Source organism: Heterodontus francisci, chromosome 29 (genome assembly GCF_036365525.1).
Source record: "Heterodontus francisci isolate sHetFra1 chromosome 29, sHetFra1.hap1, whole genome shotgun sequence".
In the NCBI taxonomy this organism is placed as follows: domain Eukaryota; kingdom Metazoa; phylum Chordata; class Chondrichthyes; order Heterodontiformes; family Heterodontidae; genus Heterodontus; species Heterodontus francisci.
This window is the reverse complement of record NC_090399.1, coordinates 20,535,050-20,550,129: the sequence shown is the minus strand read 5'-3', so window position 1 is coordinate 20,550,129 and position 15,080 is coordinate 20,535,050.

Below are 15,080 nucleotides of genomic sequence, written 5' to 3'. Positions count from 1 at the left end.
ACACGCAGCTCCCAGCGGAGACCCTTAGCTGCGTCGCTCTGAGGGAGTTGCTTGTCTTTTACCAGGATCTATTCAGAGTCTGGAACATTGTCGCCTCCAGTCAGTGCGCTCCCCCCGCTGGCAGAGGAGAGTGCCTCGGCTGTCCGGGCGGCGGCTCTGGGGATGGACCGACGGGTGGAAGAGTGTCCGAAGTGCCCAGGGCGCCCCCCCACTGCAGATGACGAGGGGGCTCGGGAGTGTGGAGCGTTCCCAGCCGAGCTGACTCATGCTCAGCTGGAACTGCTTATCGGACCCAGGCCCCGAAACTCTCCTCAGGAGCCGGCCCCGCACAAACCAAGCCGCATCTCGGAAATACCCTCCGTGCCATTGCACAAGGTGCAGAGGGGGTTTCCTGTACGGCTGCTCCTACACACTCTCCACTTTCTCACCCCCATCTGCCGCCTGGTCACGCCGTGGCTGTCTGTGATGCCATCTGGCAGTGAGGGGAAGCCCCTGTGGAGGTCTCCCTACGTGGGAGTCCTCCCCCTTCACATTGGAGACCTGGGGTGGAGGGTGCTGCACAGGGCAGTCCCTTGCAATAGACTGTTAGGTAGGTTCCCAGGCTGCCTGTAATTTCTGCGGCCTGGACGGGTCCATGTTCCATGTTTACATGGAATGTGTGAGGTTGCAGCCCCTCTTTGAGTATTTAAAGGGGCTACTCCTCAGGTTTTGGCTGCACTTCAGTCCCACGCTCCTGATCTTTGGGCACCCGGTGAGGAGGGGGGTGGGCCGGCAGGAGGATCTCCGTGTTGGTCTGCTCCTGGGCCTGGCCAGGGTGGCAATTCACAGGTCCAGTCTGCGGAACGCTGCGGGGGTGGGGGGGGTGGGCGATCTGTCCACCCTGATTGCCTGCCCCTCTTCTGAGGTTATGTTCGCGCCCGGGTGCCCCTGGAGAAGGAGCATGTTGTGTCCGTCGGTTCGCTTGAGGCCTTCCACGACCGGTGGGCACCGCAGGGGCTGGAGTGCATCATTGATGCAGATAGTGCTGTTTTAATTTGAGTTTTTGTTTCATTTATTCGATTGTAAGAAATTGATTTTTATCAACTGTATATAAAGGAGGGTGTGAGGAATAAAGGCCCCCTCGACAGATAATATATAGAAGGGGCCTGGGGTATAAAGGCCACTTTATACGAGAAAAAAAACGGGGTTAGAAAAAAAAAGAAAAAAATGCTCGATTGTGATAAAATCCTAATAGTTTCGCTAATATCCAGGAATGCTGCTGCCCCAAGCTCGTCAGACCAACATGTGACTCCTGTCTCTCACAACGTGCTTGACCCCTTCGTGTCGCTGAAGTGTTGCAGCAAACCTCTCGATTGGTGAGGATGAGTGTGGAGAGGCAGTAACTGCAGCCTTGCTAACATCATCGGAAACAAAGTAATGAATTAATTAACTAATAGCTGATCACTTTACTAACTAATGAATACAGGCCTGGTGGCCCATTGTGGGCAGTAAGTCTCCTGACGTAGTCGTTCATGTCTGTCTGAGTTGAATTCAATGGCAGGGCTGGCTGCAGAGGAGAGAAGCACATGGGCCTCACCTAGAGCCTGGACAATTCTCCCTCCATGGCTTTTAATCATGAGCTCCCTATTAGGAGTGTGGGCTGCTCACTGTCCGATTCCACTGTGCTCAGTTCATCCGATAGCCACCACACACCCAACCTACCCATCCCCTCCCCCCATCCCCCCAACCCCCCACCACCGCACCCCCGCAAAACTGGACTCAGGACCAGAAAATTCTCTCCTGTAATCATCAGCGGCTCTCCCGAAACAACAACAAAAAAGCTAATTGTTTTTGTGTGTGTGTGTGTGTGTGTGCTTATTAAACAGCATGTTAGCTGTCAGTCATCCAGTGCAGGCGGTAGGTCCCAACACACTGAGCATATGGTCAGCCGCGTTCTCCGGTCTCCGGGCTGCCCATCACCCGGGGCCCTGCCTCTGCTGCTGCTGCTGTCAAATGTGGAACTCGTTACCTCACCGAGTGGCTAAGGCGAATGAGCAGAGACACAGTTCAGGAGAAGACGGGTAAACACATGAGGGAGAAAGGAATCGAAGGCCATGTTGATGCGGTTAGGTGGAGAGGGGCTGGAGGAGGCTCATGTGCGGCAAAAACACCAGCATGGACCTGATGGGCCGAATGGCCTGTTTCTGTGCTGTAAATACTATGGCCCTTCATCCTACCCCATGGGTTCTTGGGTTCTGATCTATGGACTTCATCCTCTTCTTGCACTGCAGGCATTTATCCTGCACTCCAGGCCTTCATCCTACACTGTAGTTTTGAGTTACAGAGTAGTGGGTTCAAGCCCCAATTCAGGACATTGTCCACATCTAGATTATGTCGTAGCGCAGTCCTTTGCGACTCCTGCATTTCTACTCGTATTGTCCTTTGCATGACAATTTACGTCGAAGGCCTGTATGAGTAGGCCTAAAAGATCCCATGACACTATTTGAAGAGCAAGGAGGTCTCCTGGTATCCTGGCCAATGTTCTTCTTTCAAACAACACCACAAGGACGGATTAACTGCTGTTTGTGGGACATTGCCATGTGCAAATTGGCTGCCATGTTTGGTGACATCAAAGTAGCAACTGCAACCACAAAAGGAATTCCTTGGCTATAAAGCACAGTGGGACATCCTGGGGATGTGAATGACACTGCACAGGTCTTTATCTGGCACCATGGGCCTTCGTCCTGCACCGTGGGCCTTTATCCTGCATCGTAACTTCTTGCTGGACTGTTTTCTGTGATGTTCTTGTGATCCCTCTCCTCTCTCTGGAGGGCTACCTTTTAAGGTTAAAGTCAACACATTAACATTCTTGTTATTTGACACGTGGCCTTCATCCCCTGGTGTGACCATTCAGTGGACCAGCATGTGGAATCCATGGCTATCTATGGATGTCTGAATGGTACTATACTGTTATGATGCGGCTACTTATCACCTGCATTGTCTCAGAAGCAAACCATTCAATTCACGAATGTCTCTGATGGTTTCAGGATGGGTGTATCACAGAATCATAGAATGTTTAAGGTACAGAAAGAGGCCACTTGGTCCATCGTGTCTGCGCCGGCCGAAAAACGATCCACCCGTTCTAATCCCACCTTCCATCAATAGAACACCCCTTAGTCTGGAATGTATCCTTTTGTCCTTTCGAGACAGTGAGGTACTTTTTGACCACACAGGTCATCTGACCTTTGGCAGTCATCTTTCCAGCACCTTGTCCACTTTTTTCCAAAAAGAGAAAGTCAATTTCAAGGGGCCCCCGTTGAACAAAGTTCGTCTCTTGAAAGTTAGGAATATGATATGTCTTTACTGGGCATGGCAGTGCGTATGCTGAGAAAATAAATGCTGCTTCTGCACACCTGGCAGACAGATGATTTTCATCGTCCCAGTGTGAACTGGATTCAGACCTGGCTGCCAGAGGTGAAAGGTCAGAGTATTAGCCTGCGGCTTGCATGCAAGCTATCATTCAGTTATGAATGTGTTAAGCTCGACAATGAGTGGGGAACCGGTCACCCTGACCCTTCACCCAGATTTCTTAATTTAAAACAAACTTTAGACACGGGAATTGCACCGGGCACAAATTTTCCTTGAACTTATTGAATTTGTATACGAGCAAGTGATATAATTTATGCCCTTGAGTCGAGAGTAAGGTTGAGAAATTTACCAATGTGGTGAAGTTCTAAGCTACATCGACCAGAGTGATCTAGGCTCCCATCACCAATTGGTGCTGATATCTTTTTAATTCATTCTCAGGGTATGGCAAGGCCACTATTTATTAGGAATATAGGAAGAGGAGGAGGCCATTCATCCCTCGATCCTATTCCGCCACTCAATTACATCATGGCTGATGTGTATGCCAAGTCCAGCTAATGGCCTTAATTCCATATTCATTGATACCCTTGCTGATCAAAAATCCATCGATCTCAGTTTTGAAATTTTCAATTGACCCCCAACATTAATAGCTTTCTGGGTGAAGAAAGATTTCTAAGACCCTTTTAGTTTAGTTTAGAGATAGAGCACTGAAACAGGCCCTTCGGCCCACCGAGTCTGTGCCGACCATCAACCACCCATTTATACTAATCCTACACTAATTCCATATTCCTACCACATCCCCACCTGTCCCTATGTTCCCCTACCACCTACCTATACTAGGGGCAATTACTAATGGCCAATTTACCTATCAACCTGCAAGTCTTTGGCGTGTGGGAGGAAACCGGAGCACCCGGAGGAAACCCACGCAGACACAGGGAGAACTTGCAAACTCCACACAGGCAGTACCCGGAATTGAACCCGGGTCGCTGGAGCTGTGAGGCTGCGGTGCTCGCCACTGTGCCGCCCGTTCTTTGTGTGAAGAAGTGATTTCTGACATCCCCTAGCTCGAATGTGAAGGTTCTGCCCTGTTGTTCTGGACTGCCCACCTGAGGACATAGTTTCTCTCTATCTACATTATCTAATCCTTTCATCATTTTAAAGACCTCAATGAGATCACCCCTTATTCTTCTCTGGAAGTACACTTGAGAAGGTGGGTGGGGGAGGCTTTCTTCTTGAACCATTGCAGTCCATGTGGTGATGGTGCTCCCATAGTGTTGTCAGGTCGGGGGTTCCAGCATTTTGACCCAGTGACGATGAATGTCCTAGTCGAGACACTGTGTGACTTGGAGGGAAACGTGGAGTTGGTGGTGTTCCCATGCATCTGTTGCCCTTGTTTTTCTATGTTGTGGAGGTCAGGAGTTTGGGAGGTTACTGGCAGGGATTGACAGCAGCACCCACTGTCGCGAAGGCAAAGAAGAAGATCACCGCAGGTACCTGCCCCTGACTGGTTAGGCAATGAACTCCTGCTGGAAACTGTGGGCACATAGGGACGATCGAGATCTGCTGGCATGACATTAATGGTCCAATAGACTATCAACACTCACTGCCAAGGCTCACACAAGTGAATGTGTAAAGTGTTACCAAAGTGGCATAAATTCAAGTGGGCGCTCCAGCAAATTGCCCCTCAGCAGAATGGCATGGGGTGAGGCCGTGAACCAAAGAGGAGAAGAGAGTGATGCAATCGGCCAGCATTCTGTAACTTCACCCATCCCAAGATCTGGTTTTGAATCCTGGCGATATTATTGAGGTCCCTTTACGTCCAGCAATAAGGCATCCAGAAAAAAATCAGTTGGATACAATCCAAATCTCGGTTGCAGGTCACTGTATTTTTTTTTGTGGGCATCAGTCGCTCAGTCAGCATTTATTGCCCATCCCTAATCACTCTTGAACTGAATGGCTTGCTCGGCCATTTTAAGGGTCAATCACATTGCTGTGGGTCTGGATTCACATGTAGGCCAGACCAGGTAAGGATGGCAGATTTCCTTCTCTAAAGGACATTAGTGAACCAGATGAGCATTGACAACAATTACCAATGGTTTCATTGACATATCGTCGGGTCCCGTCGGGTTCAGGTTGGATAGCAGGCCTTTACAGGGCATTACCCTGGGCTCTGGATTACTAGTCCAGTGACATTACCATGACACCACTGCCTCCCACTGTATAAAGATTCATGTTTCGGGGCACAATAGCACTGGATGATGTGATTAGAAAGGGGGGCAGGGAATAATCAGGTCAAAGTCTGCAATGTTGCTTTGCTGTTCTGAGGCTGGAGTTACGCTGCATTGTTCAGTAATCTAACCCCTCCTCTACCCGTCCTAGGAATGTGTGATGGGACCGTGTAGAGGCAGTTTTACCCTTTATCTAACCCATTTTTTTTTTGATGGGGACAGTGTCGAGGGAGATTTACTCTGTATCTAACCCTATGTTGCACCTGCCCTGGGAGTGTTTGATGGGGACAGTGTAGAGGGAGTTTTACTCTCGATCTAACCCTGTTTTTTTTTTTGTCGAGGGGGCCTTTATCCTCAGGTCCGCTTTATATACATTTAAAAAAAAACTTTATTAAAAACAGATAAATAAACAAAAACTCAAATTAAAATGCCATTCTCGGCGTCAACAATGCACTCAAGTCCCTGCGGTGCCCACCAGTCGCGGAAGGCCTCTAGCGTGTCGGCGGACACCGCATGCTCCTTCCCCAGGGACACCCGGGCGCGAACGTAACCACGGAAGAGGGGCAGGCAATCAGGGAGGACGGACCTCCCGATGGCCCACAGCCTGGACCTGTAAATTGCTACCTTAGCCAGGCCCAGGAGCAGACCGACGAGGCGATCCTCCTCCCGGCCCACGCCCCTCCGCACCGGGTGCCCAAAGATCAGGAGCGTGGGACTGAAGTGCAGTCAGAACTTGAGGAGCAGCCCCTTCAAATACTCAAAAGAGGGGCTGTACCTGCCCTGGGAGTGTTTGATGGGGACAGTGTAGAGGGAGCTTTACTCTGTATCTAACCCCCGTACTGTACCTGTCCTGGGAGTGTTTGATGGGGGACAGTGTAGAGGGAGCTTCACTCTGTATCTAACCCCCGTACTGTACCTGTCCTGGGAGTGTTTGATGGGGACAGTATGGAGGGAGCTTTACTCTGTTAATAACCCCGTACCCCGTTTTATTTTTTATTTTTCTTTTGTATTTAACCCGTTTTTTTTTTTTTTCTCGTTTTTTTTTCCTGTCCTGGGGAGTGTTTGATGGGGGACAGTGTAGAGGGAGCTTTACTCTGTATCTAACCCCCGTACTGTACCTGTCCTGGGAGTGTTTGATGGGGGACAGTGTAGAGGGAGCTTTACTCTGTATCTAACCCCCGTACTGTACCTGTCCTGGGAGTGTTTGATGGGGACAGTGTAGAGGGAGCTTTACTCTGTTAATAACCCTGTACCCCGTTTTATTTTTTATTTTTCTTTTGTATTTAACCCGTGTTGTACCTGTCCTGAGAGTGACGGGGACAGTGTAGAGGGAGCTTTACTCTGTATCTAACCTGTGCTGTACTTGCTCTGGGCATGTTTGATGGGGAGAGTGTAGAGGGAGCTTTACTCTGTATCTAACCCATGTTTTACCAGTTCCAGGAATGCGGAATGTTGGGTATTTAAACATTTTCCAATTTGGTTATGACTTTCATGTCTGCTTGATGAAAAGAAAACTCCTTAAAAATGTCAAATAAAATCAAGTAAAATACATTAAATATGCAACAGGGTGTAGAACCTTAAACTAATGACCTGATGTGATAAAAGGCTGTGAAGGGAAAATCCATTCCGTTCTGAAGGCATAAAATAATACAACATGATTGAGTTTTATTTATGGATGGATTGATTGTGCCTGGGAAGTCGAACTCTACCTTGGGGATATGGGGAAGCTCAGATCGAGGGGAGGAAGTGTTAATATTGTCCAGGGTCACCCTCCATCACACCGACACCTCCTCCTCTCTGTTACCTCCCAATCCTTGCACGCTATGTAAAGCTGTCATCTCGTACACTCATCCTGCACAGGCTCAATCACGTGATCCATAAATCAGATCTCATCATCCTCCTATTATTTTAAAGATGTGGCGTAGCCATGGCGATGCCTCAAAATCGAAAGCATTCCCAGGATTTGTGCACAGTGGAGAAAAGAGTGACAAGGTTGGGGGAAAAGTCTCTGTCTGACACTGGCACTCAGGAGCTGAAAAAGTATAAAAGTGGCCCGCCCAGTGTAGACCACGGAAGTGTGCAATGCTGGAGAGGCCCAACTTTCACCCCTCTGCTCTGCTCATCTCTGGTTGGGGTGGAGAATTTGTCCTGATGCCTTTTGTTGTCAGCCCTAGCTCAGTGCGTAGCAGTCTCACCTCCAAGCCAGAAACCTGTGGGTTCGAAACCCACTCCAGAGCCTTGGCTACAACATTTAGGCTGTGCCCAGGGCAGTTCTGAGGGAGTGCTGTCTTTCCAGATCAGATGTTAAATCAAGGCCCTGTCTTGGAGCATAAGAATAAGCCATTTAGCCCTCAAACCTTTTCTGCCATTCAATGAGATCGTGGTTGATCTGCAACCTAACTCTATATACCTGCCTTTACTGAGATCCCTTCGTAACTTTGAATTACATAAATCCATCAATCGCTGTTTTATAATTAACAACTGATCCAGTATCAATTGCCATTTATGGAAGAAAATCCCAAACTTCGACTACACTTTGTATGCAGAAGTGTTTCCTAATTTCACTCCTGCTCTAATTTTTAGACTCTGTCCCCTGGTCCCAGACTGCCCAACCAGAGGAAATCGTTTCTCGCAATCTAACCTATCTGTTCCCCTTAATATCTTGAAAATCAATCAAATCACCCCAATCCTTCTAAATTCCAGGGAATACAACCCGAGTTAATTTAATTCTTCATAATTTAAATCTTGGAGTCCAGGTATCATTCCAGTAAATATATGCTGCACTCCCTCCAAATACATCCTTCCTAAGGTGTGGTGCCCAGAAATGCTCACATGAGCTGGACAAACAGCCAACGAAATCGGAACTCAGCGATGCCATTGATTCTCTAGCCAGTGGAAAAGCCCCTGGGAAGGACGGCATTACCCCTGAAATAATCAAGAATGCCAAGCCTGCTATACTCTCAGCACTCCATGAACTGCTTTGCCTGTGCTGGGATGAGGGAGCAGTACCACAGGACATGCGCGATGCCAATATCATCACCCTCTATAAGAACAAGGGTGACCGCGGTGACTGCAACAACTACTGTGGAATCTCCCTGCTCAGCATAGTGGGGAAAGTCTTCGCTTGAGTCATTTTAAACAGGCTCCAGAAGCTGGCTGAGCGTGTTTACCCTGAGGCACAGTGAGGCTTTTGAGCAGAGAGATCCACCATTGACATGCTGTCCTCCCTTCACCAGCTATAGGAGAAATGCCGTGAACAACAGATGCCCCTCTACGTTGCTTTCATTGATCTCACCAAAGCCTTTGACCTCGTCAGCAAACGTGGTCTCTTCAGACTACTAGAAAAGATCGGATGTCCACCAAAGCTACTAAGTATCATCACCTCATTCCATGACAATATGAAAGTCACAATTCAGCATAGTGGTGCCCCTTTCCTATCCTGAGTGGCGTGAAACAGGGCTGTGTTCTCGCACCTACACTGTTTGGGATCTTCTTCTCCCTGCTGCTCTCAAATGCGTTCAAGTCTTCAGAAGAAGGAATTTTCCTCCACATAAGATCAGGTGGCAGGTTGTTCAACCTTGCCCGTCTAAGAGCGAAGACCAAAGTACGGAAAGTCCTCATCAGGGAACTCCTCTTTGCTGACGATGCTGCATTAATATCTCACACTGAAGAGTGTCTGCAGAGTCTCATCAACAGGTTTGCGGCTGCCTGCAATGAATTTGGCCGAACCATCAGCCTCAAGAAAATGAACATCATGGGACAGGACGTCAGAAATGCTCCATCCATCAATATCAGCGACCACGCTCTGGAAGTGGTTCAATAGTTCACCTACCTAGGCTCAACTATCACCAGTAACCTGTCTCTCGATGTAGAAATCAACAAGCGCATGGGAAAGGTGTCCGCTGCTATGTCCAGACTGGCCAAGAGGGTGTGGGAAAATGGCGCACTGACACAGAACACAAAAGTCCGAGTGTATCAAGCCTGTGTCCTCAGTACTTTGCTCTAGGGCAGCGAGGCCTGGACAATGTCTGTCAGCCAAGAACGACATCTCAACTCATTCCATCTTCGCTGCCTCCGGAGAATATTTGGCATCAGGTGGCAGGACTGTATCTCCAATGCAGAAGTCCTCGAGGCAGCCAACATCCCCAGCATATACACCCTACTGAGCCATTTGGATGTAAATGTAGGGGGCATGATCAAGAAGTTTGCAGATGACACAAAGATTGGCCGTGTGGTAGATAGTGAGGAGGATAGCTGTCGGCTGCAGGAATATATTGATTGTCTAATCAAACGGGCAGAAAAGTGGCAAATGGAATTCAATCCAGAGAAGTGTAAGGTGATGTATTTGGGAGGTTAAACAAGGCAAAGGAATACATGATTAATGGGAAAATACTGAGAAGTGTTGAGGAAGTAAGGAGCCTTGGAGTGAATGTCCACAGATCCCTGAAGGTAGCAGGACAGATCGATAAGGTGGTTAAGAAGACATATGGAATCTTTTCCTTTATTAACCGAGGTATAGAATATAACAGCAAGGAGGTTATGCTGGAACTGTATAACTCATTGGCTAGGCCACAACTTGAGCACTGTGTGCAGTTCTGTTCACCTCATTACAGAAAGGATGTAATTGCACTAGAGAGGATCCAGAGGAGATTTACGAGGATGTTGCCAGGACTGGAAAAATGCAGCTATGAGGAAAGATTGGATAGGCTGGGGTTGTTCTCCTTGGAACAGAGAAGGCTGAGGGGAGATCTGATTGAAATGTACAACATTTTGAGGGGCCTGGATAGAGTGGAGGTGAAGGGTCTATTCACCTTCGCAGAGAGGTCAGTGACGAGGGGGCATCGATTTAAAGTGATTGGTAGAAAAATTAGAGGGGAGATGAGGAAAATTTTTTTCACCCAGTGGGTGGTGAGGGTCTGAAACTCACTGTCTGAAAGGGTAGTTGAGGGAGAAATCCGCAACTCATTCAAAAGGAGTCTGGATATGCACCTCAAGTACCGTAATCTGCAGGGCTACGGACCAAATGCTGGAAGATGGGATAAGAATAGGTGGATTGTTTTTTGGCTGGAACAGACACAATGGGCCAAGTGGCCTCTTTCTGTGCCTAAAAGTTACTATGATTCTATGTTTCAAGGCACTTGAGCATAAAATCCAGGCTGAGACTGAGGGAGTGCTATAAAAACAAAGTGCGAGAAATACTCAGCAGGTCAGGCAGCATCTGAGGAAAGAGAAACGGAGTTAACGTTTCAGGTCTGTGACCTTTCATCAGAACTGAACAGTTGCTGAGGAAGATGTGGCTGTGAAAACCTGTTTTGGTAGACACTTCATCAAACAGCAGGAGGGAAATAGAAAGCAATGAAGGTGAGCAAAGTAATGTACTGATGAAGGGTCACTGACCTGAAACGTTAACTCTGCTTCCCTCTCCACAGATGCTACCATATCTGCTGAGTATTTCCAGCACTTTCTGTTTTTATTTCAGATTTCCAGCAACCGCAGTATTTTGCTTGTATTTTACTGAGAGAGTGCTGTCTCGGTCAGTGCTGCTGATCTTAGAGTCATAGAGTCGTACAGTATAGAAACAGGCCCCTCGGCCCACCGCCGAAGATGAGACGTTACACTGAGGCCCAGTCTGTCCTCGCAGGTGGATGCAAAAGGACCCATGACACTATTTCAAAGAAGAACAGGGGAGTTCTTTATAGTATCTTGCTAATATTGATCCTTCAACCAACATCATGAAAACAGATCATCTGGCCATTACCACACTGCTGTTTGTGTGGGATCTTGCTGTGCGCAAATTGACTACCCACTTGACAACAGTGACTGCACTTCAGAAAATAGCCCACCGGCTGTAAAGCGCTTACAGATGTCCAAGGACATGGTATAATGCAAGTTTTCCTTTCACTGAATATTCTATCAACCGTATGAGGCAAAGTCCTCTTATACAAGCAAGGTAGCGACGGACAGAATATAAAATCAACAAGACCTTCCGGATACTTTTCGTAAGAAAAAATTGGGTAAGTGTCTCTTTAAGAAGCCCATCCCCCTCTCGCTTCTCTCTCTCTCTCTCTCTCGAACATCCATCTGCATTACAAAGTAAGCGAGTGTGGCAGCACTGAGGCACAGTGCGAGTTGAAATGGGAGAGCTTGTATTACTTTCCTTCTGTCTGTCCGTGTAAGAAAATCTTTTATTCTCCACGATTTCACCACTGACAGTGAGGAGCGGGGACCTGCTGAACGGGAAAGTAAACATATTTCAGCGGATTAGCACTCCCCACCCCTCTCCTGCCTTCCTCCCTCTCTCTCTCTCTCTTTCAGGGGGAGGGAGAGAAAGACACACACACACACTCAGACAGACAGAAAAACTCGCCGTTTGCCTTGATCGCCGGGATTTGCCGGAAACCTTTAAGCAGAGGCGCTGGACCTGTCTTTCTCCATCTTCAGCCTGGGAGGAAGGATGGAAGATCAGAATCGCCTGCTGCAGGCTCGGGGAGCTGCCGGTGGCGGTGGTGGTGGTGGAGGAGGAGGAGGGCGGCGGCGGCGGTGTGGGAATCCCGGGGCACCCGGTGCAAAGCGGCCTCCAGCCCCTCAGCGCTCACATGCACGAAAACGCCACGGATAATGGAGACGGGAGGAAGCAGGACATCGGGGATATTCTGCATCAGATCATGACTATTACCGACCAAAGTCTGGACGAAGCTCAAGCCAAGTTGGTTATATATTTTTTTCCTCCACCTCCTGATGTGTATATATATATATAAAACACAGAGCCTTTTAAAAATGAATTATGAATCCTTATTATTTTAAAAAGCTATGAATGTGTGACTATATCTTTAGCAGCTTTTAAGAAAAAAAAAAACTGTTTGAAAGTTTTTTAAAAATACAATCCGCGTCCCTTTGTGTTGGTTGATCATGTGAATTTGTTTTCCAAAAAGGAAACATGCATTGAATTGTCACAGGATGAAACCGGCTCTCTTCAGTGTTTTGTGTGAGATTAAAGAAAAGACTGGTGAGTGATTTCAACTCTTTTCTCCTTCTCCCTCCAGATATCTATGTATTAAAAATAGAGAAATGTCAGCTTCTCTCTCTCTCTCACACACACATACACAGACACAAAAAGAAAACAATTTTCTGGCCCGCCATCTTGGCCTTGGCTTGGGGGGGAAAAAAAGCTCTTCCCTCTGTCTCTCTCTCTCTCTTTCTGTGTCCATCTGAAATCTTTGTGACTTTTTCTTCTCTTCCTTCCTCCCCCCCCCCCCCCTGTCTGTCTCTCTTCGCCTCTTGTCAGGATATCACGGGAGGGAGCTGGGGTAACAATGTAACTGCTGATCACTTTTCACAAGGGAAGCGACATGGTTAATTTTTGTATCCGACCACCAAGTGAAATTGATCAATGCAATTTCGCACATTGCCCCCCCCCCCCCTCTCTGTCTATTTCACATTATTTTCCTCCCTTCCCCCTTTCTCTCTCTCTCTTTCCTTTCAGTCCAACGCTGCGAAGGTTTTTTTTTTCCCCTCTCTACCTCCCCACACACACACACACACACAGTGAATTTTTTAAACATTTCGTCTGGGCAGTAATTACAATATAAACGAGGAGCATTCAAACAATCGAAGGGCCAGTGCAGACGCCTCCTTCATTCACCCTGCCGCCCCCTCTCCGATTCCACCAGGGGGAAAAAAAAACCCAACACCATTCGGTTTAAAAATAAGAACGATTGGCAAGACACTTTTTTTAAAAGAAAAAAAATCGTATTAGCTGCTGTATCAACACTTCTCTCTAAGGTTACTTTGCACAAACGGGATGGTTGGGGGACGGTGAGTTTGGAGTTTGGGAGGGGGAGAATTTTGTTTTCCCCTGAGAGAGACCGAATCCGCGAATGAGTTCATGTTTCCAAAAAAGCTTCGAGATGGCGTACCAAACAAGTTGAGATCTGAAAGCAATCCTTGCCTTGAAAGAGAGAAACGCTGTTCTTAGAATTTATTGTGCATTTGGAGTATTTATATTTTAGTACCTGTCTGTATTATATATATTTAAAATGGGGGATTCTGAATTGTTAATTCTATTAATTCTTGGCTTTTTAAAAAATTCATGTTAAATGGGATTCTCTTCACTGGGATTGTTTTTGTCTGCACTGTAGGGATTCTGCAATGATGCCTCTTTTTTAAGTGTGGAAACACACAGTTCTCTATTTTCTATATTGTAATAGAGTTCCATAGTGTATAGAAGAGAGAACTCACTTTAATAGAGCCTTCCATGCCATCGGACATCCCAAAATGCTTTACACCAATGAGCGACTTGGCAAGTGTTGTAATCTAGGAAACACAGCTGCCAATTTACACACAGCAAGCTCCCAATACAGCAATGAGATACTCTTCCTTTAGTAATATTAACTGACGGATAAATATTGGTCAAGATACCAGGGGGAACTGCTTTTCTCTTACAATTGTGCCATGGGATCTTTTGCATCCATGAGAGGAGGGTAGTTAGGGCCTTGGTTTAAAGTCTCACACAAAAGACTGTGCCAATGACAGTGCAGCACTCCTTCAGTACTGCACCACAGTACCAACCTAGATTACTATACTCGAATCTCTGGAGTGGGACTTGAAGGCACAACGTTCTGATTCGGGCGAGAGTGCTGCCAACAGAGTTACATTTACGTTGCGTGCAGTACTGAGGGAGCGCCACAGAGTAGGAGGTGCCGTCTTTCAGATGAGACGCTAAACTGAGGCCCTGTTTACCGTCTCGGCACTATTTTTCAAAGAGCAGCAGGGGACTTCTCCCCGGTGCCCCGACTAAAATTTAGCCCTCAATCGACGACCCTGAAAAAACAGGTTATGTGGTCATTTATCTCATTGCTGTTTGTGGGATCTTGCTGTGCGGCAATTGGCTGCTGCGCTTCCGACATGACAACAGTGACTACCTGGCCAAAAAAAATAACACTGACTGAAGCACTTTGGAAAAGGTACTATGGAAATGCAAATATGTCTTTTGAATTTGTTTATCGCCCAGCCCCTTAATGCAATGAAATTGGTTAAATTATTGTGACAGGACATGTCCTTCTTAAAATATTCTGACAAATGGCAGTTCTGTTTTTTTTAAAAAAGGTACTTGTGGTACCCACCCCAGCTGGTCCCATTGGTAAAATTGTTGGCTGAATAACGCATAAAATGAAGGAATAGGCTTGAGGGGCCGAATGGCCTACTGCTCCCAATTCATATGTTTGAGCATGAGCCTGGTCTGCTTCCCAGTCTGAGACCTGAGGTGTGTTGGCTGGACAGAGACGGTCAGGGACGTGTAAGGACGTCCAACACTCAGATCAAAGAGGTCTTGGATGAAGGGATTGGGGGTGGAATGAATTGTGGGGTTCAGATTGCTCTCCAGTGATCACCCAAACTACCTCCTCCTCACTAACCCCACTCCCACCCTGAGCTCAACCTGGTCTACCATTGCATTTATTTTTCAAATTCTCATTCTCGTGTCCAAATCATCCATGACCTCATGCCCGA